The following is a 27,902-nucleotide window of genomic DNA, read 5'->3' on the forward strand; positions in this document are numbered from 1 at the left end:
TTATCCCTCCATTGCACATAAAATACTTGCGCCACATTCTTGAGTTGACAAGTGGACAATTCGGCCTTCTCACTTGTGGACAACCCTACAGACAAAAGTATTTTAGAGACCTCATTGATGAATTCTTGGGGGTATTCATCAAACTTAAACCCATAGAAAGTAGGAGGGTTCATTCGAGTAAAGTCCCTTAAATGGGAAGCCATAGTAGTGACTTGCTAATAAGGATGGGGCACAACCCTCCGGTTCGCTTGAGTCGTCATATCTTTGGCTTGAGTCGTGACCGTTTGTAATTGAGTGGTGATAGCTTGGGCGATTTGAAGAAGAGCGGACCTTATATTCTCTTCCATCAAAGGAGGAGGATTGGTCGATGCTTGCTCCACATTATCATCTTCTTCAAGTGAAGGAACTTGCTCCACGGGGATGAGCTCCAACATTGGCAATTTCCTCTTCAAGTCTTCGAGCCACATTCCTTCGAGTATTCATGATTCCTATAATCAAAACAATAGGATTAGATTCAAAAGCACACCATAAGTATACTTTATTGGCACGATATAAGATTTCCAAGAAAGAGAATGATTCCTAAGCATCATAAAGGTTCCTACTCATAAGTGTGGCGCGCTTCACAATTATGAATACAAACCTACATAGACGTTGTAGAGAGAGACACATAACTTAACGATATACAACCTCATGCTCTGATACCAAGTTTTTCATATCCGGGTTTACCCCCTAGACGTAACCGGCTTCGTCATCCTTTTCAAGGACTAAGACTAGCCTTTTAGTCTCATGTCATTACATTCATAGGTTGAAAAATTTAATAAAACTTTAAAACATTCGTTATCACTAATTGGAGGTTTACATAGACCTCTACACATGTATGATATATATTCATATCGAGTATACATAGACCTTACGTAAAAGAAATTACATAGACTTCCACTTTTATTGCACATACATATATATATAATATAGAAATAGTCATAACGATTCTCTCATCTCATACCATTTAAAAGATTATCCCAATATGGGCATAGCCCGTACATCATTCCAACAAGACCACATATAGTTCATACAAAAGTATACTACTTAATTGAAAAAGAAAGAAATGAAAGAGTCATTAAGCTCATAACAAGTCCGTAAGCTAGATTATGGCATCGCCCTCGGAAGTTGAGGACCTACCCCACTTGGATGAAACAAATAATCCAAGCCTTCAACAATGTCGCCTTCTAAACTCTTTAACGGCCGGAACCTAAAATGTTTTGGAAAAGGGAAGGAAATGGGGTTAGTACTCCACATGTACAAAGTATGAGACCTTATGCTCATATACAAGCAAAACAAACTAAAAAGGGATTTTTAGTTAAAACATGCCATTTTACCCTTTTAGGAACTTAATGCAAAGTCAAGCAAGTCATAGCAACCAACTAAACACGCTTACTATCTCAACAATAATACTTATCCCAACATACTTGAAACCATGATTTACTACAACCCTATCATTAAGGAATAATATCACAAGAATGAATAAAAGTCAGTCATATCATAATAAGCAAGACAACTAATCACGAATCCTTATCAAATCAACAAGTGCGATGACCATGAAAAGCCCCATAACTTTTCCCAACCAAGTAAACTTAACAAGAAACATAACCAATGTCCAACTTTAATAATATAGTCCAACTACATATATCAAGAGGATAATCATTATAATATAGAGACATTTACATTGTAGCATTAACATATTATCATCATATACTTTACTATCATATACATAGATAATATAAACTTCCTAAAGCTTCCATCAAAGTAAAATAGTGAAAGGCATAGATAGTTTCCCATACCCCCACCTAGGCTAAGTTAAACCTCCCAAGTCTCCTTAGTTAGTTTATAATCCGTTACTTTATTTTGCATTAGGGAACACTTTCCTTAACCGACATAGACCACATGAGATAAGTGTGGAATTCGGTGTTGTAAACCCTTACACCGACGGAAGGTGGTCTACCGACCAAAGTAGAACCCAACACAAATGTGGCTTTCTAGGTGGATCCACTAGCTAGTCTTCCTATGAGGGAAACATAGTTCAAGAACTAAGAGATAGTATATTCCCTCGTCATACCACTTCGTAGTTGGGGCCTCCTCTCATGGGAATCCATTTGATGAGTACTCCTCTTTGGGAAGTCAATCTCAGACAGAACTATAGGGCGAATCTTCCTCGTTGGGAAGTCATTACCTCCCATTTTCAAGTTCAGTCGCCGCTAAGCTAAGTCCCTTTATTAAAATATCTTTAAGCCTTTTATTAAAAATAATAACTCAGTTTAGGTTATAGGGTCTACCCCTTTTATAATCATCATCATCAATAGCTCAATAACAATTGTATGAGTATAAGTCCTTTCATCACAATTCATATAAGTGAGGTTAACACATTAGCATTTCATAGAATATCAAGGCACATTAATAGTTTTCACCATCCTTATATTACATACATATTAATCAACCTCACAACATAGTCAAGACATTTCAATTCAACATCATTCCATCCTACAAATTCTAATACGAGGCATACTCCAATATAATGTCATGACTTAACCATACTTAATCACAATTGGAAGTAAAGATAGAGATTCTAAGACTTATCAAGTCTTTCTTATAGTTCATTGTCAAGGTCTTATCATCAACCCATAACTCAACCCAATTTGGGGAGTGACATCATCACATGATTGGAAGTAGAGATAGAGATTCTAAGACTTGTCAAGTCTTCCTTATAATTTAATGAAACCTATAAGAAAACTCAACTTTTGAAATCTATTTTGATGGAAACCTTTGAGGAAAGAGTCTCAAAGGTGAATTATATCTCATACCTCAAAGTTTGACAACAGTTTGATGGTGAATTCGTGCCTTTCAATCCCCCAAACCCTAATCCTTGCTAGTCTTCAATGGTGAATTCAAGTAGAGAGAGAAAAAAGAGAGAAGGAAGAGAGTTTATTTGTGAGTTGTCATTAGATTAATGGGGGTTGAGGGTATTTATATTGGGTCTTTATAAACTTAATTAAACTCTATTAAACCCCTAATTAATCACATAACCCCCTATGTAGTTAAATGAAAATAACTTAAATAAATCAGAAAACTTGACCCTCAATGACGAGACCCCAATCGCCGAGCCATCTGTGAGTCGACGGTCCTTGACCCATCGTCCTGCACTCCGTTGATGAGTTCAGAGACTGTGAAGTCGAAGGACTTCCATGAATTGGCTAAGTGTGGGACGACGGTGGCATCGACGCCTCGTCGATCCACACATGGACCGTAGCCTGCACCTCTGCACTCCGTTGATGAGTTCAGAGTTTGTGCTGGTGAAAGGACATTCTCAAACTAGCCTAAGTGTGGGACGACGGAGTCATCCACGCCCCGTTGGTCCACACACGGGCCGTCTTCTATTCAGCCGATGCAGACTGCCAGGCAATGTTGCTTCAAATGCTAGGGTCCTCTTCAAGGGCCCATGGTTGGTCCTTGGGTAGTCGTACCCGGATGTTTCAACCATGAAAAAACTCAAACACCTATTATCTACGCTTCCACCAATTTTCATACATTTCCAACTCCTAAAAGTTAGTCAAATAGGCTAAGGTGCACTAACACCCCTTTGAACCAACTTCTCGAACATCATGGACGTTTTTGTTCTTAAACATTCTAAATGACATACATTCAATAAAATGGACTTAGACACAGTACTTAGACCCCATGGAACCTATGTTAGTCTTTAGGACACGTCTTGAATGTTCAAGGTCATTACACCAATGTTCCATGGTGATATGACTCTATCTAGGCTTATGGTGTACGCTCAATCCATTGAAGAGTCTAAGCTTGGGAGAAGGAGAAGATATGATAATAGGGGAATAACCAATGAGAAAGTTCAACCTAGATTTAAGAAGAGGGATCAAAATGTAGATGGTTATAGTGCTTCTAAGACAAACTATGAGAGAGATGGTGGTTCTCAAGGTGGTAAGCCTACTTGTTCTTCTTGTGGGAAGAAGAACTTTGGGAAGTATCCAGCCGGTACTGGTGGTTTCTTTTTTGTGGTAAGGTTAATGATAAGGTGAGATATTGTCGCACTATTGTGCCTAGAGTAAGAGATGCCAAGAAAATTCCTTCTAATATTCCGGATGGTGGTGCACCAAGGTGGAATCACTTTTATGTTCTGCAAGCTAAGAAAAGTTTGAGTGAATATTCCGGTAAGTTATAGTTTTCTCACTTGTGTTGTGATGGGTTCCTTCAATCTAGGGTTGTATAATGAATAGTTGGGTTGTGGATTGTTTTCTCTTCTCTTTTGTTCTATTCAATGTTGAGAGTTTGATTTGTATAAACCATGTTGCATGTTGTTTAGGAGTCTAAGTTAAAATGATTATCATTGATATCCCTGTATTTTTCATTTCATGAGGTTATATTTATGTTGTAAAATGAATTATTTTTGTATTGTCTCTCATATTGTCATGCCTTTATAGTAAATTTCTTAAAAGTTGCATTAGTGAACTAGTGAGCATGCTTTACTGTAAGGTAATTGAAATTTTTGCTTTATTGTATTCTCATGAGAAATGGTTATATTGTGCATAGAAATTATGTATATGATCATGATATTATGTAGATAAATAATTCATCCTATGTGAAATGAATAAGATGTGAGTTTTATTGCATGATGAGTTGTAGATGTAGTACCTACTTTCTTGTTGTGTTTTGAATCTCTTGATTTTGTGGATTTGATGTTCCTCCTAACTATATATGTTGTATATGGTGTTGTATGGTTATGAGATTCTAATCTTGAGTCTTTATCTCTTGAAAGTATTGAATGTGTTTTATTGTCATTCGAGGACGAATGTTGTCCAAGTTGGGGAGAATGTAACACCCTTAAAATGAGATAGGTTAAACTAGAGCCTAAAATGTGTGTTATGAGTTAATGAGGTATGAAAATGATGAATATGAGTGTTAGAAGTAAGTTTGACTTATTTGGAAGAGTTCGGTAGTGAAACGTCCAAGCCGTTCGGAAACTAGTCAAAGTTGAACTAGTGTGTCATTGTGTTTTGTAGTACAGTTTGAGGGTATGGTTTGAGGGTGAAATTGAGTATCTATGGTTCCTACACATAGACTTAAATGTAAAGGGTCTAAACGTCTTGGAACGATGCCCCAACGACCAGCCAAAGGGTCCTTGAGGAGGACCTAAACATAGGTTAATGAAGCTTCCAAGGCAGTCAAGATTTGAGGACCAAGGCATGTCGCGCCAGCTACACTTAAGTGGAAAACATTTTCCCTGAAATACAGGGCCAGCACGAACCATTCTATCTCAAAATTTTCCAGATTCAAGAATTGGATTTGCCTCCGCGACCCACAGCCATGTCGTAGATTTGGTCGCGTCGTTTTTATGTCTAATTTTAATTGTTAAAAATGTCCATTAAGTGCAGGGGTATTTTGGTTAATTTGGGGATGAATTATTGATGGTTATTGTCATGACCGGAATCTAGACCCATACGAGAACGACGTCGTTGACCTCTCAAAGGTAACAGACAAGCCTACTTACGTCATTCTTACTTTACATCGGTTGATTTTTTGCGGAAAATTTGAAAATTTTTGTTTCTTAACATACTTATAAAAACATTCTCAATAAATACGTATTTGTTCACCATCAACCATCTAACATTAAGAGATAAGCAACTGAACGAAATAGTTCAATTCTTATTAAGTGTATAATTGCCAAAATGGCACCAATACATAGTTTGAATAAAAACAGGAAAGAAACACTAGTGGAACATGCTCCACTATCTCAACTCTAATACTAAGCTAGAATATAAAACAGTAGCATCCTTGAAAGCATGACGACCTACCAAAACCGTATGAATGTCGGACATCCGTATAACTGCAACGATAATCCAGTAGCTCTATCGTCCACCTGTGCCTGCAACTAAAATTGTAGAGTTGTAAAGGGTTAGTACAGACTTGTACTAAGTATGGGTATATGCAATATCACACCACGGACATGCATGAGAAAAAATAGCTCTTTCCCAACAGCATGATTTTTTGAAGTCAAGTCAGTGGACTTGCCAAATTGAGATTAGGAAAGTTTCCAAATTTGGATTAAGAAAGTCAATGATCTTTCCAAATTTGTACTAGTAAAGTCAGTGAGCTTTCCAAATTTGGAATAGCAAAGTTATGCCATGAGAATAACATACATCATCATACTTTTCACATTTGCAAACAGCACATAACATTTACAATTAGCACATATCATATATCATACATCACATTTTGCATGTAGTACATAACTTCTTTAATATCTTTCATTCATATGCCATGAGACCTTAGAATCATGGACTTATCATTAAGACATCCCAGAAATGAGGGCTCAACAGATCGGACCTCAACTAGGGAGTCTTCTTTAGCAAACACAGAGTCTGCTTCGTTCATTCATACGTACTCCGTTTCATTTCATTCATAGTCTAGTGTAAACACCAGCTTACCTAAGATGTAGTTTAAGACTTTAATTAGGTTCGTTGTGCAATGATAAAGAATGACCTACTGTTATTAGTTGAATCGGACTCACCTTTGATTATCCTATTCTAACACCTTGGTATCATTCATTTCATTATGTGCATCATTTGAGGCTGGTCTCATTCATTCATTGAGAACTTTAACTTTAACAGACATAGATCATGTGAGCATCATGAAATCCACTGTCTACCCCACAACGAAAAGAGGTGGAATCACCGTCCAAAGTGACCCAAAACATGCTAGCGTACATGGGAATTTAACCCCGCCAGATCCCTATATTGGTTGTATAGGCTTGAAGACTAGGAGATATAAGGACACCCATACCCGGCAATCCAGACAGTCTTTCACGAAAGAAGGCATCACCGCTCATAGCTAGCCTATCGGTGCTCAGTATAAAGTTACATTTCATTCATCTCATACGTCATGTAAATTAATTTCTAGTATGAGGACATCATAGCTCATTAAATGATTTCTCATCTCATCATTAGTATTAAGTGTGTTAAGCTCAATACCTTCATTAGAGTGTTCATAGAGACTGGTCTCTTCATTATCTTACACTCTCATAGGTGAGTATGTTTTGGTAACATTTAATTAGGCTTATTTGAGATTGTTCTCATCATTTACATTTCGCCTCATCTCATGTTGTCACCGGATTCATTAACATTACACCTTTTCTTTTCATAGTTACTCACCTCTTATTACGTGAATGTTCATTTCATCATATGCCAATGCACTTGGCCATTTAGTGTGTTTCACACCCTTACTTAACCCTTCTAGGGTTTCATCATTTCATTGTTCGTTTCATCATTTCATTGTTCATTTCATTCTTTATGTTATCATATGCCAATGCACTTGGCCATTTAGTGTATCTTCCACTCATACTTAACCCTTCTAGGATTCATCATTTCATTACATACATCTTAGGTTCACTTACTTTTGAACATATGCTAGACTTAGGAGTCTATACACACAAGTCATGGGGCTTCATTCATAGTTCGTTAAGTGATTCATACATTCCTAAGATTATGTAGTACAAGACTTATGTATCTTGTATATATGCCAAGATCTTGATTTCGATCTAAGTAGGTGGCATTATTCTTCTATATTTTTTTCACGTATAACTTATGTATTAATACAGAATTTTGATCAAGAAAATCCAAGTTCGAATCACTTGGATAGCATTTACATTTTTCATTGATTTTATTTTTAATCTCCATGACATTGCGACTCAGATTGAACCCCAACATTAACATGATACCTTTAAATTTCTACTTGGTTTCCCTGTTAAATTGGCCGAAGGGTTGTGGGTTCGAACCCCCACAACCTCTTCCATTTTATTCTTTAATTTTTGCTAGGGCATTGGGAGGTTGTGGGTTCGAACCCCCACAACCTCCTTATTTTTGTTTTTAATTAAATTCATTAGGCTAGGTGTTTTGGCAGAGAGGTTTTGGGATAGAGCACCCACAGCCTTACTTTGTTTTCTTATTTAATTTTGTCATTCTCCTTTCCCAACTTGAGGTCGTGGGTTCGATTCCCACGCCTCACATTTTATTTTCTTTACTTCTCTTCCTTCACTCGATACCTGGAGGTCGTGGGTTCGTTTCCCACGCCTACCATTTATTTATTTTAATTCTTGTCCTATTCCTACTAACCCAGCAGACCCAGTTTGGATACTCCTAGCCCCCTTTTTCTTTAACTTTCTCGCAAAATCCAGTAGACAAAGGGTGAAGGTCACAGGTTTGAATCCCGGTGTCCTCACCTCTTTTAAATGTATTAAATTTCAAGATTTCAACCCCCTTTTTGAACGAAATTTAAAGTACACTAAGCTAGAAATTTATTCATAATTTTTAGCTTCCTTTCATCAACATTTTCATGTTAGTTTCTTAGGGCATTTCACCAAGCATTTAGTGCATAGTTAGGTGTAGTTTAGTAGTTACATTAGTCAAGCGTTTTCACTAATAATTTGTAACTTCACACACCATATGAACATAACATTGTGCACAACTTTAGCACATAAAATACAAGAATTAACATGCCTTTACACGTCCCAAAACAGTGACTACTTCACTGCCACACGTTGGACACACACATCATCTTTTTCACATGATTTTGAACAACAGAATCATCATTCACACAATTTCGAACATGCATATTTAAACATAAACATCACGAAAACACATTTCATTCTACTCTGTACCAGCAAACATACCTAACCTAAAGTTCAATGGGAGCTAGTGACTGGGACATGCAAAAAAGGGGGACAATCCTAGTTTTCGGAATGAATATCTTGAATATTAAGGGTTATCTTGGGAAAGGGACCAAGAGGAAAGAAACCCATACTGTAATTGATGTTGAAACGATTAATTTGCTTCCCAAAACCCTCTCAAAAATCAGGCCAAGCTTCCTCAACGTCCACACCACTCGACGGACAACTTCCTTTTGCCTTAACGTTTTTGGTTACTTTGTTTTTCTTAAAACTCATGTGAGTTCTTCAAGTGTGAAAAACTCTTAATATTACTTCTGTTCTTTGTTGTTTTTGGAAGAAACCAACGCGAGAGAGAATGATGAAACATGAGAGAGAGATCATGAGAGAGTAGTCTTATAATAAGAGTTTTAGTTTGGCAATTAGTCAAACGAGGACTCGTTATTAATTTAAATAAAAACCTGATTTAATTATCTTAGTGAAAGGACCATTATGCCTTTAAGAAAATCATATTATAAATATTAATTAAATCACCAGCTTGTTGCTTCCAATGTGGCTCGAAGTCGGGTAGAGTGGCCCTTGCAAAATGGACCATTTTGGGTCAACCTGAACCTAATTGGTTCTTTAATTAAATTAACTAATTAATTAATTAATTCCTTAGGGTAATTACGATATTACCCTTGGCCTGGAAAAGACCATTTTACCCCTAGGCCCTCAAAACTTAAGATTTCTTCTTTTTAAGTCCGATAAAGACTCCTTTGATTAAATCTTAGTTTTCGAGAGCCTTACTTGGTTGGTTCAAACATTTCCAAGATCAACAAACTCCCCAAGTTAGTTTGCTTGGTTGTAGTAAGGGTTCTGAGGTTTGGTTCTACGCGTATCAATCCGTGTGAACCTTGGTGTAATCGCAAGAATTCGTGACACCTTAAGTATTTATCTTATTCATTTTTTTAGGGTTGTTACATTATCTCCCCCTTAGGAACATTCGTCCCCGAATGACACTATCAATACATATCGTAATGCCAATCGGATCATAACATAATCACTATGCACATTCAAGCAATAGCAAAAAAATTACAAAGAGATAAGGAAACGTAGACTTAAGAGTAGGAAGTCTAACCTCAAGAGCTGAAAAGATGAGGGTGTCGGGATATCATGTCGTCCTCAGCCTCCCATGTATCACCGTCAACAATATGATTTATCCACAATGCCTTAACTGTGGTAATCTCCTTGTTCCTCAACTGCTTGACAAGTCTGTCTAAGATCTTAACAGGTACCTCCTCATAGGACAAGTCTTAATCGACCCCCAAACCTTCCACAGGTAGAATCGATGTTGGATCACCTAGGAACTTCATCAACATAGAGACATGAAAGACTGGATGGACAGAAGCTAGCTTTGCAGGCAATGCTAACTCATAGACCACCTCACTCACACACTGCAGGATCTCATACGGCCCAACATACCTGGGACTTAGCTTCCCTTTTCTACTAAATCTCATCACCCCTTTCAGAGGTGATATCTTCAGGTAAACCTGGTCACCAACATCAAATTCTAAGGGTCATTTCCTGTTGTTTGCATATGACTTCTGTCAGCTATAAGAAGTAGTCGACCTGTCCCTAATCACTCTAACCTTTTCTAAGGTCTCATGAATGATATCTGGACACAAAATGGATGACTCTCCAACCTCGAACCACCCAACTGAAGATCTACACCTCCTACCATACAGTGCCTCAAACTGTGCCATCCCAATGCTGGAGTGATAGCTATTATTATACGATAACTCTATCAAAGGCAGATGGTCATCCCAGCTACCTCTGAAGTCAATCACACACGCTCTCAACATGTCCTCCAAAGTCTGAATGGTGCGCTCTGCATGCCCATCAGTCTGAGGATGAAAGGTAGTACTAAGATTCACCTGCGTGCCCAAGCTTTTCTGGAAAGATCTCAAGAAATGTGAAGTAAACTGAGCTCCTCTATCTGAGATGATAGAAAAAGGAATCCAATAACACCTCACAATCTCATCAATATAAAGTCTCGCATGATCTCGGCTCTATAGGTAGATTTCACATGGATAAAGTAAGCAGACTTGGTCAATCTGTCCACAATAACCCATATGTAGTCATGGTGCCTCCTAGTCCTCGAAAGACCAACCACGAAGTCCATATTAATGACCTCCCACTTCCAAGTCAGAACCTCAATAATCCGAGTAAGACCACCAGGCTTAAGATGCTCTGCCTTAACCTGCTGACAATTACGACTCTTAGCCATATATTCTGCAATGTCCTTCTTATGTCATCCCACCAATAGATATGCTTAAGATCATGATACATTTTTGTGGAACCTAGATTTATGTAATATCTGGAACCATGGGCCTCTACCACAATCCTGGTCCGCAAATCATCCACATCTGGTACACACATCCTGTCCTAGTATCTAAGTATGCCATCACCTCCTAAAGTGAAAGACTCATTCATTTTTAACAACACTGAGTCCTTCAGCTCCATCAACACAGGATCAAGATGCTGACCTTTCTTGACTTCAACTACTAAGGATGATTCAGAACTAGAATGAACTGAATTACCCCCGCTAGTAGAGTCAACCAATCGCACACCCAGTCTGGCCAGTCTCTGTACCTCTTTTGTCAAATCCTTCTTCTCGTCCTCAACATGGGTTGTACTCCCCATGCTCATCCTACTCAAAGCATCAGCCACAATATTAGCTTTACATGGATGGTAGTACACATTCATGTCATAATCCTTTAACAGCTCCAACCATCTTCCCTGACGTAGATTCAACTCCCTCTTTGTGAACACGTACTGGAGACTCTTCTGTTCTGTGAACATATCCACATGCACTCCATACACATAATGCCTCCACAACTTCAGTGCAAATACCACAGCTGCCAACTCCAGTTCATGAGTGGGATAATTAATTTCATGAACTTTGAGCCGTCTGGAAGCATAGGTTATCACCTTACCAGCTTGCATAAGAACACAACCCAAACCAACACTAGATGCCTCACAATAAACAGTGTAATTCTCACCACACTGAGGCAGAGTAAGCATTGGGGTTGAAGTGAGTCGGTCCTTGAGCTCCTTGAAACTCTTCTCACAAGTCTCCGTCCATTCAAACTTGGCTTTCCTCTTTGTCAAAGCTGTCAGTGAGGAAGCAATGGAGGAAAATCCCTCCACAAACTTGTGGTAGTAACCAACCAATCCCAGAAAGCTATAGATGTTAGTGGGAGTAACGGGCTTTGGCCTGTTCTTAACAGCTTCAGTCTTCCTGGGGTCCACCTCTACACCTTGATTGAACACAACATGACCCAGAAAGGTCACTGAACTCATCCAGAATTCACACTTGCTGAATTTAGTATACAATTGATGCTGTCTAAGTACCTACAAGGTTAATCTCAAATGTTGTTCATGCTCTTCCTTGGTCTTAGAGTAGATGAGAATGTCATCAATGAATACTATGACGAAAGAGTCAAGGTATTCACGGAAGACCTTCTTCATGAGATCCATAAATGTAGAAGGTGAATTCGTGAGACCAAAGGACATGACTAGAAACTCATAGTGACCATAGCGGGTACGAAAGGTTGTCTTTGGGATATCTCTATCCGTAACCCTAAGCTGATGGTACCCTGAACGAAGATCAATTTTTGAAAAGAAACTAGACCCTTGGAGTTGGTCAAACAAGTCATCTATTCTGGGAAGTGGATACTTAATCTTGATAGTGACTTTTTTGAGATACCGATAATCAATACACATTCTAAGGTTCCCATCATTCTTATTTACAAACAACAGTGGAGCGCCCCAAGGGGATATGCTCGGATGAATGAAACCCTTATCAATGATATATTTTTACTGCAGCTTCAACTCTTTAAGTTCTACTGTGTCCATTCAATAAGGAGGAATTGAGATTGGTTTAGGATAGTGGTGCACTTCACTAACCTAGTGCACTTCACTACCATGACTTAGAAACTACTCAACATGGTTGATGTGAACTTATATTCCTCAGAATTCAATCTAGTGCTCTGATACCAACTTTTCACGATCGAAATCTAGACCCCAGAAGAGACCAGCGTTGTTGACCTCTCAGAGGTCGCAGACAAGACTACTTACGTCATTCTTACTTTACATAGGTTAATTTTTGCGGAAAATTTGAAACTTTTTGTTTCTTAACATACTTATACAAACATTCTCATTAATAGGTATTTGTTCACCATCAACCATCTAACATTAAGATATAAGCAACTTAAAGAAATAGTTCAGTTCTTATTAAGTGTATAATTGCCAAAATGGCACCAATACATAGTCCGAATAAAAACAGGACAGAAACGCTAGTGGAACATGCTCCACAAGCTCAACTCTAAAACTAAGCTAGAATATAAAATAGTAGCATCCTCAAAAGTATGTGGACCTCCCAAAACAAATTGAATGTCGGACGTTCGGATAACTGCAACGATGATCCTATAGCTCTATCGTCCACCTGTCCCTTCACCTAAAATATAGAGTTTGTATAGGGTTAGTACACACTTGCACTAAGTATGGGTATATGCAAGCACATACCATGGACATGCATGAGAAAGAATAGCTATTTCCTAACAACATGATTTTTTGAAGTTAAGTCAGTGGACTTGCCAAATTGAGATTAGGAATTTTTTCAAATTTGAATTAGGAAAGTCAATGAACTTCCCAAATTTGGATTAGGAAAGTCAGTGAGCTTTCCAGATTTGGAATAGGCAAGTTATGCCATGAGAATAACATACATCATCATACTTTTCACATTTGCACACATCATATAACATTTACACATAGCACATATCATATAGCATACAACACATTTTGCATGTAGTACATAACTTCTTTAATATCGTTCATTCATATGCCATGAAACCTTAGAATCACGGACTTATCATTAAGACATCCCAGAAATGAGGGTTCAAAAGATGGGACATCAACTAGGAAGTCTTCATTAGCAAACACAGAGTCTGTTTCATTCATTCATACGTACTCCATTTCATTTCATTCATAGGCCAGTGAAAACACCAGTTATACCTAAAATGTCATTACTTGAATCCAACTCACCATTTCATTATCCTATTCTAACACCTTCGGTATCATTCATTACATTATGTGCATCATTTGAGGCTGGCCTTATTAATTCATTGGGAACTTTAACTTTAACCGACATAGATCATGTAAGCATCATGAAATCCTTTGTCTCCCCAACACCGAAAAGAGGTGGAATAACCTGACAAAGTGACCCAAAACATGCTAGAGTACCTGGGAATTCAACCCCGCCAGATCCCTATATTGGTTCTATAGGTTCGAAGACTAGGAGATATAAGGAGACCCATATATGGCAAGCCGGACAGTCTCATCTCATGAGAGTTACGCGGACCTCCGCCCTTCCGAATGAAGGCATCACCGCTCATAGCTAGCCTATCGGTGCTCAGTATAAAGTTCCATTTCATTCATCTCAGACGTCAAGTAAGTTGACTTCTAGTATGAGGACATCATAGCTCATTAGATGATTTCTCATCTCATCATTATTATTAAGTGTGTTAAGCTCAATACCTTCATTAGAGTTTTCATAGAGACTGGTCTCTTCATTATATTACACTCTCATAGATGAGTACGTTTTTGTAACATTTACATAGGCTCATTTGACATTGTTCTCATAATTTACATTTCGCCTCATCTAATGTTGTCACCGCATTCATTAACATTATAACCTTTGCTCCATAGTTACTCACCTCTTATTACTTGAATGTTCATTTCATCATATGCCAATGCACTTGGCCATTTAGTGTGTTTCACACCCTTACTTAGCCCTTCTAGGGTTTCATCATTTTATTGTTCGTTTCATCATTTCATTGTTCATTTAATTATATGCCAATGCACTTGTCCATCTAGTGTATCTTACACTCATACTTAACCCTTCTAGGATTCATCATTTCTTTACATACATCTTAGGTTCACTTACTTTTGAACATATGCTAGACTTATGAGTCTATATACACAAGCCATGGGGCTTCATTCATAGTTCTTTAAGTGAATCATACATTCCTAAGATTATGTAGTACAAGACTTATGTATCTTGTATATATGCCAAGATCATGATTTAGATCTAAGTAGGTTTCATTATTCTTGGATATTTTCTTCATGTATGACTAATGTATCAATATGGAAGTTTGGACAAGGAAACCTAAGTTCGAATCACTTGGATAACATTAACATTTTTCATTGATTTTATTTTAATATCCATGACATTGGGACTCAAGATTGAAACCCAACATTAACAGTATACCTTTAATTTTCTACTTGGTTTCCCCATTAAATTTGCCGAAGGGTTATGGGTTCGAACACCCACAACCTATTCCATTTTATTCTTTAATTTTCGCTAGGGCATTTGGAGGTTGTGGGTTCGACCCCAAAAGCCTCCTTATTTTTCTTTTTTAATTAAGTTCATTACGCTAGGTGTTTTGGCAATGAGGTTGTGGGATCGAGCCCCCACAGCCTCACTTTGTTTTCTTATTTAATTTTGTCATTCTCCTTTCCAACCTTGAGGTCGTGGGTTTGATTCCCACGCCTCACATTTTCTTTTCTTTACTTTCTCTTCCTTCACTCGCTACCTTCAGGTCGTGGGATCGATTCCTACGCCTCCCATTTATCTATTATAATTCTTGTTCTCTTCCTACTAACCCAGCAAACCCAATTTCGATTCCCCCAGCCCACTTTTTCTTTTCCTTTCTCGCGAAATCCAGTACACAAAGGGTGAGGTCACAGGTTCAATCCTGGTGGCTTCAGCTCTTTTAAATGTATTAAATATACAGATTTCAACCCCATTTTGAATGAAATTTAAAGTACACTAAGCTGGAAATTTATTCATAATTTTTAGCTTCCTTTCATCAACCATTTCGTGTTAGTTTCTTAGGGCATTTCATTGTTAGGTTTAGTTTAGTAGTTACATTAGTCAAGAGTTTTCACTCAAACTTTATAAATTCACACACCATATGAACATCACATTGTGCACAACTTTAGCACATAAAGTACAAGAATTAACATGCCTTTACACGTCCCAAAATAGTGACTGCTTCACTGCCACACGTTGCACACACAAATCACCTTTTTCACATGACTTCGAACAACAGAATCATTATTCACACAATTTCGAACATGCATACTTAAACATCAACATCACGAAAACACATTTAATCCCTACTTTGTATCACCAAACATACCCAACATAAAGTTCAATGGAATCTAGTTACAGGGACATCAAAAGAGGGGGAACAATCCTAGTTTTTGAAATGAATATCTTGAATCTTAAGGGGTCTCTTGGGAAAGGTACCAAGAGGAAATAAAGGAATACCTTTAAAATTGATGTTCAAACGATGAATTTGCTGCCCAAAACCCTCTCCAAAATCAATCCAAGCTTCCTCAACGTCCTCACCACTTGACGGACAACTTCTCTTTGCCTTAACGTTTTTGGTTACTTTGTTTTTCTTAAAATTTCATGTGAGTTCTTCAAGTGTGAAGAATTCTTAATATTACTTCTGTTCTTTGTTGTTTTTGGTAGAAACCAACGGGAGAGAGAATGATGAAACGTGAGAGAGAGATCGTGAGAGAGTAGTCTAATAATAGGAGTTTCAGTTTGGTAATTAGTAAAACTAGGACTCCTTTTTAATATAAATAAAAACCTAACTTAATTAGCTTAGTGAAAGGAACATAATGCCCTTAAAAAATCATATTAATCACCAACTTGTTGCTTCCAATGGGGCTCGAACTCGGGTAGAGTGGCCCTTGCGAAATGGACCATTTCACGTCAATTTGAGGCTAATTGGTTCTTTAATTAAATTAACTAATTAATTAATTAATTACTTAGGGTAATTACTATATTACCCTTGGCCAGGAAAAGACCATTTTACCCCTGGGCCCTCAAAACATAAGATTTCTTCTTTTTAAGTCCGATAAAGACTCCTTCGATTAAACCTTCGTTTTCGAGAGCCTTACTTGGTTGGTTCCAACCTTTCCATGCTCAACTAACTCCCCAAGTTAGTTGGCTTGTTTGTAGTAAGGGTTTTGAGGTTTGGTTCTACGCGTATCAATCCCTGTGAACCTTGGACTAACGGCAAGCATTCTTGACACCTTAATTATTTATCTTATTCATTTTTTTAGGCTTGTTACAGTTATTGAGTCTTTTGAAAAAACAAAAAGCCATCAATTAATCTAAACCCTCAACTCAAATGAAAACCTCTCTATTCCTTCTCTTTAAAACATCCATTGATGAAGCTTTGAAGCTCCAAGGTAGAAGACACACTACATCATTTTAGGTCTTGACAACGCTTATAACGTGTTGTCTAAAATATTTTTGGGAACGATTTTAAACTGTAGCCAAAGATTTTGACTTTTAGGTATACTAATATTATCAACACTTCTAAAGTGCACTCTTTAATGGGATAACCTACACTTTATAAGTGTTGTTATAGTTGGCAACAACTATTTGCATAAATGGCCACACTTTTAAATTGTATTATTATAATTGTAAATACAACATATTAAAAATGTGGCCGTAGTGTTTTCACAAAAATTTTATAATCCCTCAAACATTTTAACATTAAAATTTGATTTCCCTCCCATTTTTATTGGGCCAAAAAAATAAAATATTAAAGAAATATTATTTTCACCTGAAGAACAAAAAAGCCAAATTTCCTAAAACATCAGTTGAATCTTCCATTTTCAGCTGAAGAACAACATTTGCAAGAACTGAAGAAGAGGATCCAAGAATGTAAGAAATCAATTTGTACTACGATTTTCGTCACATTTATGTCAAACTTTAGCTGAAGAGCACCATTTTCAGGTGAAGAATCAAAGAGCAGTGCAATTTTATTGAAGATGAACAGAAGAAGATGATTTTCCTCTCAGAGCTTCGTGGTTGAAGATTGGAGAGCTGAAGAACACGATTTTCATAAAATGTTCCTCGGTAAACTGTTGTTCCATCAGATTTCCTTTTGAAAATTGAAAGAAATTTTTTCACAAATCAACTTGCCTCATGTCTTTAATCTTTAGGGTTGTTGGAATAGAGTTTATTAGGTAAGAGATTTTATCTTCATAAGTCTAAATTATAGCTTTAAGATTTTGATATTCTTGTGTGTCAATCAATAATTTAAGTTAGGATTTTTATGTTCTTGTGTTGTTGATACAAATTTTGTTGATTTTGGTAGTTATTACGTATAAATGGGCAGATTATATTTGATAGACTAGTTTTTTCTCTTGAATGTTGAATGTAGCAGCTGAAGCTAAGTTGCCTTTATCTGAAGAACTGAGCTATAGCTAAGTCGTCTTTCTTAAAAGAACTAAAGTGTTGAAGCTGGCGATATCTATGATATTTTGTCCCTAGTATGGATTTCGTCAAGTATAAGTAGTTACTCTACATGAATTTCAAAAGGTTTTAATGTCTGTTTTAATATGTTGTTACTGTTTTTTTAGTCTTCCTGAGTTTATGGTTGTGCTGGCCTTAAGCTTGGTTTGTTCCTTTGTTAACCATATTGATTCTGTCTTGTAACTATTTGGTGGTAAAAATTTTCTTTTTTTCGACTATATGTCTTGAAGTGTGAAGAAGTCATTTCGTTGTTTCTCTAGTGCATTTTTAAGTATAGATCATAAACTTTAGTTCAATATTTCTTAGTTGTTTTGGGATCACCTCGTAGTATGAATTTGTTAAACTTGATTTGTAGTTTGAGTTGCACTACATAGAAAAAAAATCATATGCCTTAGAGATAGGAGATATTTTTCAAGTCCAGAAGGGGTGGAGAGAGAGCAGTAACTTGTGAGAGTGTTTTGCAAGAACTGGACATTACAGTTATGACAAATAGGAAATTTCTTCCTATAAAGGGATCTATTAGCAAAATAATAGTAATAGACTTAAACTTTTGTGAACGGACAATACATAGTTTCTTATTTTTTACAATAACAAGTAACTGTGTATGACAAGTTTGATTGGTGATCTCAAAAATTAGTTTATGACCTTCTATAACTGGTAAAACTACAGTGATAGCGTAACATGCTTTAATTGTTAATGTCTATACCTTAATTCCTTAGTAAAACAATTGTTTCTACGTCTTTAATTGTATTATTTCTTTTTCTACTTTCAACTTGAGTATTATACTTTCTTTCTTTTCTGCTAACTGTTACTAGCAATAACATAATAGAAGTAGCAGATTTTTTTTTGTAGTATGGACAACCTGTTGAGTTTTGGATATTGTTGAAAGTGAGGCTTGCTTCATCTATGTTTTAGAAGAATTAGGAGAAGTCAGTGCAAACAAAATGGAGAGAAAGTTCGGGATGATGCTAAAGTCTGTCATATTTGATGAGCTAGATGCAACAGATGAGAAAATTGCTTGTAACTTTCTAATTTCATTAAATGTCAAGTTCTTGCATATAGAATAATAGTAAATAAAATTGTAAAGACAGTCTATGGTCAAGTGCTATAAGACAGTCTATGGATGATGCTAAAGTCTGTGTCTACGTCTATCCTCTTGATGAAGTTGTTTCATTATCAACCTTTTCCTCACTGACTTTATGTTTCTCCTTCCTACTGACTTCAATGGTTCTGTCATGCTCCACAAAGTGGGCTTTCTTTTGAGCTTTAGGGGAGAGAGACACTTTTTCTCTGTGACTTCAGTTGATCGAATGCCTTGCCCTTTAGTCTTTGTCAAGTTGTGGATATTCCAGTTAGTAGTGAACATGAATAATCCTACTGAAGAGCATAAAATACATTTATTCTTTTGTAATTTTTGAAAAATAAACATGTTGTAATTTGTACGCTTCCAAGTTTAATACTTGTGACCATATCTATAAGACTAGAGTCTGTTCATCTTCGTGATGAAACTAAATAAAAAAGTAGTAGTTTTAACATATAAGAATCAACATCAGGAACAATGTTGTTCTCTTCTTTCCATTCCTTATCATAGAGAGCCTCCTCACTTTTTAACTAAGTTTATCGGACTTTCCAAAAATGTTGTCACACCCATGTCAGATCCTCCAGAAATACACTACTTTTGGAGAATTCGACACACACTCAACAATATTTTTGAAGAGTTCTACCAACATAGCTTTGATATTTAAAACATAACATTGGCGATATACGTTCGTAGTGACATTACTATTCTAAGTTTGTGGTGGCCTAACAACTCATAGTTTTGACCCCTTTGATAGAAGGAAAGCATCTCACTAATATATTTTGTTAATTTTCCTAAATGAGAGATTTTAGCTGCTAAGGCACTATTATATCTATGTGGAAAAGAAAAGGTTGTGTAAATAATGTTTACAAATCTCTCAAACTATAGATTGAGTTTCACTGTCTAAGTCTACTTTGTCTGAAAAATTAAACTAATAATCAACTTATAAGACAATGCATATTCTGCTATCTCCTGTTGTTTTGTTCCTCTATAATATGAATTTGTCATACATACATAATGCTCACACTTCTGCTCCTTTGCATGTTGTAACTCTTCAAGCCAAGGACTTATTTAAAAATGAAAAATTAGGGGTTGTTCTTTATCATTTCTCAAAGAGTCGTTCTCGGATTAGTGAAAGCTCTTTCTTATTTAACAAACTCCTGGTGAAAAATTAAAATCATCATTAAGGACCTTTACACTTAGACCTAGTGTTGAGTCTACTAGAACTAGCATACATGCTTGTGGTTGGTATTCTGGTCCTTTTTCTCACAGTCTTTCAACCCCTCTGTGAGAGTCCTTGCTTATTTGTAACTTCTTGTACTTCCTCATGATTTTCTTGTAAAGCTCAAATTAGATGATTCACGTTATGTTACTTACCTATTACTTATTTGATATATGTTTTATGGTTTGAAGGTTGATCCACGCTGTTCTTACTTACGACTCGTACTACTTTCATGGATCAGATGAATTGATGGAAAAAAATAATAGTGAAAGATCACTTGACATGTGTAGCATGTGCTGAAGAGATAATCATCTCATTTTGGTATATTGAGGTCACTTTATTCACCATGTCTTTTTATGCAAACATGAATATATAACTTCTTGAATGTCTTTAATTTAGAGGACGCATAGTAGAGATAAGGTATTAAAACTAGCATCCCTCACTTTTAGGACATGAAGTAACCCACCAAGTATGTAAAAGAATATAGAATTTGAATAAGTGATAAAGACAACAGTTAATATTATCCATTTGTTTTATCAAATTATGTGAAAGTTTCTGCTCTGTCACGATTATGTTGGATATGATATCCATTTTCTTTATACATTCAATGGCATATGACGGTCACCATATCATTATTTATCTAGATAGTAATTGAGCTATGCATTATTGTGAATTGATATTCTATAAACACTATGAAGAAAGAGCATGTAGCTGACTGGAATGCCTTGGTCCATACAGTTTTAGATGAGTAAAAAAGGTGCAGGTCTAAATGCTTTGGTCTAGACTGTTTTACATGATTCAAGAAAATATCCAATTTTTATTCTTATCTTAACTTGTAAAATTCACCAGTAACTACATTTTTATCTTAAGAAATTTCGTCAAGTATGTGTAAAAAGTTGTTTTCAAAAGATAAGCATGCAATATTTGAAAATTATGTCTCTCTGTTGATTTTTTCTGGTAACCTTTGTTGACTTCTTATTCTATGGATATGGAAATACTTGATTTCCATTGATGTGGTATTTAGTGGACTTAATCATTGATAAAGTAGGACTGATAAGGAATCATTTCTCCATAAGCATGTTGGATTTACTGGTGGCTCTTACCATTTTCTTTCTGAACACCAGGGGTACTACAAGGTGTAATGAAAAATCAATGCTGAAGAAACACATGATGATATACATGTTGACTTTTAGAAAATGCTTTGACTGATTGTTTACTTACATGATCTTGAGTTTCTCATGATATAGTTTTTTGTATTGAATTAGATTCAAGTATGATTTTTGTGTTGCATTAGATTCAAAATACTTTTCTATTTTGGTGTTTTGACGTGCTTACTCGGCTACACGGGTTAAAACATAAGAATATATATTCACATCATTTAAGCTTTAGAAATATAGTTAATGAATTTGTAAGAGAACTATAAAGTCAAATAGAACATATAGGATGTACATAAAAGATAAACACGCTTACAAATCCTTCATAATTCTAAGTTAAAATTTACCAAAAGTAGCATCAAGGAATGCAACCTCGTTTAAAAAATCGAGTGAGTCTTCAGTAAAGAATCTAACAGTGTACCCCCCCATGGATACTTATGGGGAATAAAGAAGTTCTTAAGTAAATTTAGGCCGCGAATGGAGGTTTCATATCGTTATTCTATTGCTTTCATTATTTCACTGGAAGTTATTTCTTACTACTCTTATGTTTGACCTTTTGAATATCCTTGGACAATGATGCATAATGTTTTTATTGATTGGGTTGGGGACATTGTAGTTCTCCAGTTTACATTCAGTAGTGAAATAAAAATTCCTGCTGAAATATTAATAACATGATAACAGTTGTAACAAATAGTGGTGTTACACTAATTGCCTCATATACATGCTTTGCAAGATCGAAGGATAAAAATTCGATTGCTGCAGATTTGTCTATGGCAGAATAGTTAATATTATAGAATTAGACTATTACATCCATTTTAAGGTTGTTCTATTTAAGTGTGATTCGTATGAGGTTGAAAATGATTTTTATGGCGTTACTTTTGTCTATTTTAACAAGAGATGCTCTCAGGAAAAGCCTTTTGTGCTTGCATCTCAAGTACACCAATGCTTCTATGTGCAAGATCCATATGATCAAAGATAAACATTATGTTATGAAGACTGTTCCAAGAGACTTATTTAACATGGATGATGAAGTTCAATCTAATCTCCCACAAGGGTTATGAAAATGAGCCATCTGAACATTTGAAGGGTACATGTATACTAAAAGATAATGGTGAAATACTCTTAACAAGGACTGATTTACCAGAAACAATTATTGATGTGCCTTTGGAGCAATTTGTCACTCAACAACTTGAAGTCGAGTATGAAGAGGATTTTGAAAATGATTTCAAAGATGAGTCTGTAAATGAGTATGAAGATGAGTTTTTAGATGCATTTGAAAACGAGTTTGAAAATGAGTATGAAGATGAGTCTGAAGATGAAGTCGAGTTTGAAGAAGACACACCATGAGTTTCATTATTGTTGTGATGATCATATAGTGCTCACTGACTGTTATTGTAATCTAATAGATTTTTTGTTACAACACGTTAAGATATGTAATATGTGGAATCTAAGATTAGATCGCTAAAATGTTTAAGTATTCTGTTGGCTTTTTTCATGCGCCCAATCGTTGTTTGGTTAAGTAATTTATGTTGCCTTCTTATCTGATTATTATTTTATTGAGGAACCTATAATTCTAGTTGATTATTACTTTATTTGGTTATTCGTTATTTATATACATTCTGGTTTCATTTTATTATCAGGCAGTAGGTATTAGAGGCATTCAACTCTGTAGTTTGAAGTTGCTTCTAGTTTGGTCGCTGTCCCGAGTTTGTTGATCTGAGAGAGGTACAACCTTTTATCTTTAAGTAATTTAAGTAATAACAAGCTCTCAAGTATTGGATTTGAACTTGCAAAATGTTTTTGATGTAATCCTCCTGAAATTGATACTACTGAACACATTTTCAACTCTGAAAGTTTTGCCAAAAAGGTCCGGGGTTCTTTCTTGTTTCCCTGGGTATCCAAAAGAATTATAATTCTCTTAAATACTTGGTGATGAGATAATGGAACAGTGTGCACAGAAATGAGTTTGTTTGTTTCACAATGTCTTAGTTGATACGATTTATGTTGGTTTCTAATCTGATTACTAATTATTTGAGGAGCATGTAATGATAGTTGATTATTATATTTTAATTTGTTATGATCAATTTGATCTGTTTTATTAAAGTTAACCGAGTCTCATTTTAGTTTGTTCCAGTCATCTTAAAAAAAGTTGATTTGTGTGTGTTGTAACTAAAATTGCCCTCTGTATCTTAATGACAAGTTTTTTGATTAATTTTTTAACCCAAGCAAGTTGTGCAGTATGGTTTGGTTAGGTAACTTTTAACCAAGTAGCTCCTCAATTGTAGCATGCACACTGTTCCTCTTAAATTAAGGGTGATGAGATGGTGGAAAAGTGTGCACATGTTTGTAAGATTATCACTGCTAAGGTTACTTTTGATATTCGTTATTCCATTGAGTTCTGGAATCAATTTCATGACTTTGTTACAGTAATGCCTGTAATTAACATGGATGATCATGTCGTGTTCAAACTATTTTTCAATTCAAACTATTCAAAAAAAAGGAATGCAACTGTGAAACTCTTAAGAGTCTTCAATCAACATTTAACCCCAAGGTACTGTTATGTCTGTATGTTACAGAGAGGGGCCATTAGAAGCCTCTGACAAAGATTGTTGTGTTGATTATTGAGTGTATGTGTGTGTGACATATTATATAATTGAAAATAAGTTCTGTAATTACATTACAATTTTTAATAAGTTCTGTAATATTATACAGTACTATAATATAGAAATTTAGGAAATTTGTGAAATTCAGGAAATTTTGGATGTTCTGGAAACTATAGAAATTCTCAAAATTCTATAAACTCAGCTGGTGCAATCTACTATAATAAGCTATCCATCTATCAACATTATTTCAAAATTACATTGCTGCTAGTTCTTTCACTTAAACAACCTTATTATTTTGTAGGTTTACTTACTACTGGGGAAAAATTGAAGAGATCTAAACAAAGCGAGAAGAATGAATCAATCAAAAATGCTAAAGAAAAAGGGTTCGAATCCAAACAGATATCAAAGTCCATTAAAGAGTATGGATGTTGATATGCAATACCGATCAAGTGCTGATTTGGCTAACAAATTCAAGATTACGAGAGAATAAGCTTCAAATGAACGCAATGATAAAGCTAAGAAAGAGCTAGCACCAATGCCACATAAAAGAAAGAATTCTGATGATTTAATTCCACAACAAGGAAAGAGTAAATTGCTTGGGAACAAATCAATTATTCAATGGTCTTCAAGGGTAGAGCTTAGAACCTCACGCTTGATTGTAAGGAAAGGACAAACTAAATAGAGGTTATTTCAATCTGAAGAGTCCATTCAAGATAATGGAACTAAACTTCCTATGAATAACTCTAAGTTCCATACGTCATTCAAGAAAGATGTTACTGCTTCAGCACATGCGACTGGAACAACACTAGGTAATGGAGAGGTACGACATAATATTGAGAATCTACTAAAATTAAAAAATGTGAAGAGCAAGTCGGTTCAACCAGCCACCAGTATTGGTCAGTTTCAAATAAGCAAAGGATAAATAATGAACATGATATTCTTGATTTACCAAATTGCAAGCAGGTAAAGAGTAAGACAGTCGTACCAGCTATTACTCTTGATCAGTTTCTAAAAGATCAAGGGATACACATAGATGATGAAACAAAATGTTATAACCACATAGCAACTAATGTCAAATTCATGCATACTCCTATTATTAATGAACAGAACAAAGAATTGGATGATCTTGTAGTACAAAAGGTATGTCTTAAACCTTGAAAGATTTAGAACTCATTATAAAAGAAACATATTATTTCCAATCTGTCACATCAATCTAGAAATGTGGAAGCCAAAAAAAGTTCGAGGACTTACAACATGTAAGGATATTCACGCAAGAAATTTGGAAGAAAGAAAGGAGGTGACATTTGATAAAGGACAAGCGGTGGGACCAACTAATAAGATAGTGTTATAATTAAGAACCTTTATAGGAACAATAGCAAGGAATCCTAGATTGATCAGCTTGATGTACACTATTTGGCATGTGGTGCCAAAGGATACTAAAAAGCGCATCTAGAAATACATCAATGTAAGAACAACCACCCTTGAGAATGCATATTTTATTATTTGTTTTTACTTACTGAACCTAAATATATTTATTTTGCATAGTCCAAATTTCTACTTCCAGTAGAAGGAAAGAAGTGGGTGATGACTGGTCTTCGTGATGCTTAGAGGCGACACAAGCAAGAAATTAAAAAGAATTTTTTTGATAAAAACAGTAACCATGAGGATATGCTAGCAAACTGTCCTGATGGCATCCCACATAATTAATTTCGCCAGTTGATCGAGTATTGGAAACACCCAACTATTCAAGTAAGGCTAAAATGGTGTATTTCTACTAATCGACTAATTTTGCATCATATCTATTCTTTTTATGCATATCAATTCAATTATCTCTTTGTTTTTAACAATAGGCCATATGCTAGATGAATTCTCAAAACAGGAAAAAACAAAAGTGGAGGCATCGAATGGGACCTATTAATTTTGCTAGAGTACGCATGGCATTGGTAATACTTAGTTGACATTTCATACAAAATTTGATTTTCATTTTTTTTGTACTTTATTAGAACTTACTGATTTTTTAAGATTTCTTTTGAGATAATTTGTAGCGTGCAGCCAAAGACAACAATGAAGAACCATCGAAGCCTGCAATGTTTATTGCAACTCATACCAAGACCGGAAAGAAAATCCTGGCTGATACCTTAGTTGCAATAGTATGACTGATACTTGAATTTTATCACGTATGCCTTCTTCTTCTTCCGCCTCCTCTTCTTCTTCTTCTTCTTCTTCTTGTGCAAGTGTGAGGAGATATCAATTATTTGTCGATGTCGTTAAATTGATTTTTACGAAAAGTTTTCATAATCTTTTAATGCTTGATCACTATCATAGGATTGGAAATCAAATAGTACTTACAATTCAATATAAATTCCAATTTTATTCAATAGGCTAAACTTCAGAATCACCAAAATTCTAGGGAAACAGCTGATAATGCATTTAGGGCAATTTTTGAAATGGAGCAGCCTGGTCGAGTAGGTGCTATGGTAGATCAATGACAACAAGTTCTTTGAAGAAAGATGAGGAAATTAACAAGCTAAAACAAAATCATGCCAATGAAATCACTTCTCTAAAGGAAGAATTGAGAGAAGAAATGCGACATTTATTCACTCAATTGTTGCAAAACAACCCTAGATTGAATTTTCAAGATATACCAGGGTGTGTTGGATCTAACCTTGCTTGACCAATTGATGCAAGTAGTGCAGAAGTGGTAAGAGGCACAAATCTTCCATATTCTTCGGGGTCATCTCATGATTTGGTTCTTCGAAAGATATTTGTATTTCAAGTTCTCTATTAATAGTGTGAATATTGTTTTTCTTCTAGTTTAGTTGGTTTTCTTGGTAATGAAATTCTAAACTTATTTTACTATATTTCATCTTTGAACGTTGAGTCTATACTTTATTTTAGTTGTATGAGTATTGTATTGTGTTGAAGGAGGACTCTAATGATTTTCGATTGTAGTATGAGTTTGCCTGTCGAATACATCTTATCTTTAAAATTTAAAGCCTCATAATCATCTTGAATTGGCTTCCCTTTTCTTGCAGTCTGGACCTCTATTTTTTGTTCCTTGTCTGTTAAATCTTTACCTTGTTCAAGATTTTGTTGATGTGTTTTTATAGCATTCCTTCTATTCTTACTAAACCTTCCTCCTGATTTATTATTGAACCTAGCTTTCTGTTTACTTGTATCAAAGACCTCTTGTTGCCCTCTATTTTTTGAACTTGAAATAAGAGTAACATGGGCTTTAGTATAGTGAAAAGGTATATCCATAACCTCCTGGAAAACAAGAGTCATTTCATCCCTCCCTGTAGATTTCTTTTCCTGTAAATTAGTAGTGTCCTGCACTTTCCAGCCATATTTGCAACTTCCTTAACAACAATATTATCTAGTGGCTTAGGGAATGGAGTACCTACAGCAACTGAACCTTTAGAATATTTTGGCACTTACATGTATTCACTAGATGTTATATTTTATTTTCCCTAAATTTCTTACCATAAATAGGTTTTCCTTTTAGGAAAAGGTTTTGGATTGACTAATCCTTTTCTTGTACAAAAAAGGTTTAGGACTCTATAAATAGAGGAATGTTCCTTCTAACTTAATCAGCATTCACAATGTAGTCTTAAGGGCTTTGAGAGTTTTGGTTAGAGGGAGAATTTGTGGGTCATAATCTTGATATGTTATCACTTGTGTGAACCTCCCATGTATTCCGAGTGAATTGGTTGAGGTTGTTTCCATCTG

The sequence above is a fragment of the Solanum pennellii genome, chromosome 5 (assembly GCF_001406875.1).
Source record: "Solanum pennellii chromosome 5, SPENNV200".
Taxonomy (NCBI): Eukaryota; Viridiplantae; Streptophyta; class Magnoliopsida; order Solanales; family Solanaceae; genus Solanum; species Solanum pennellii.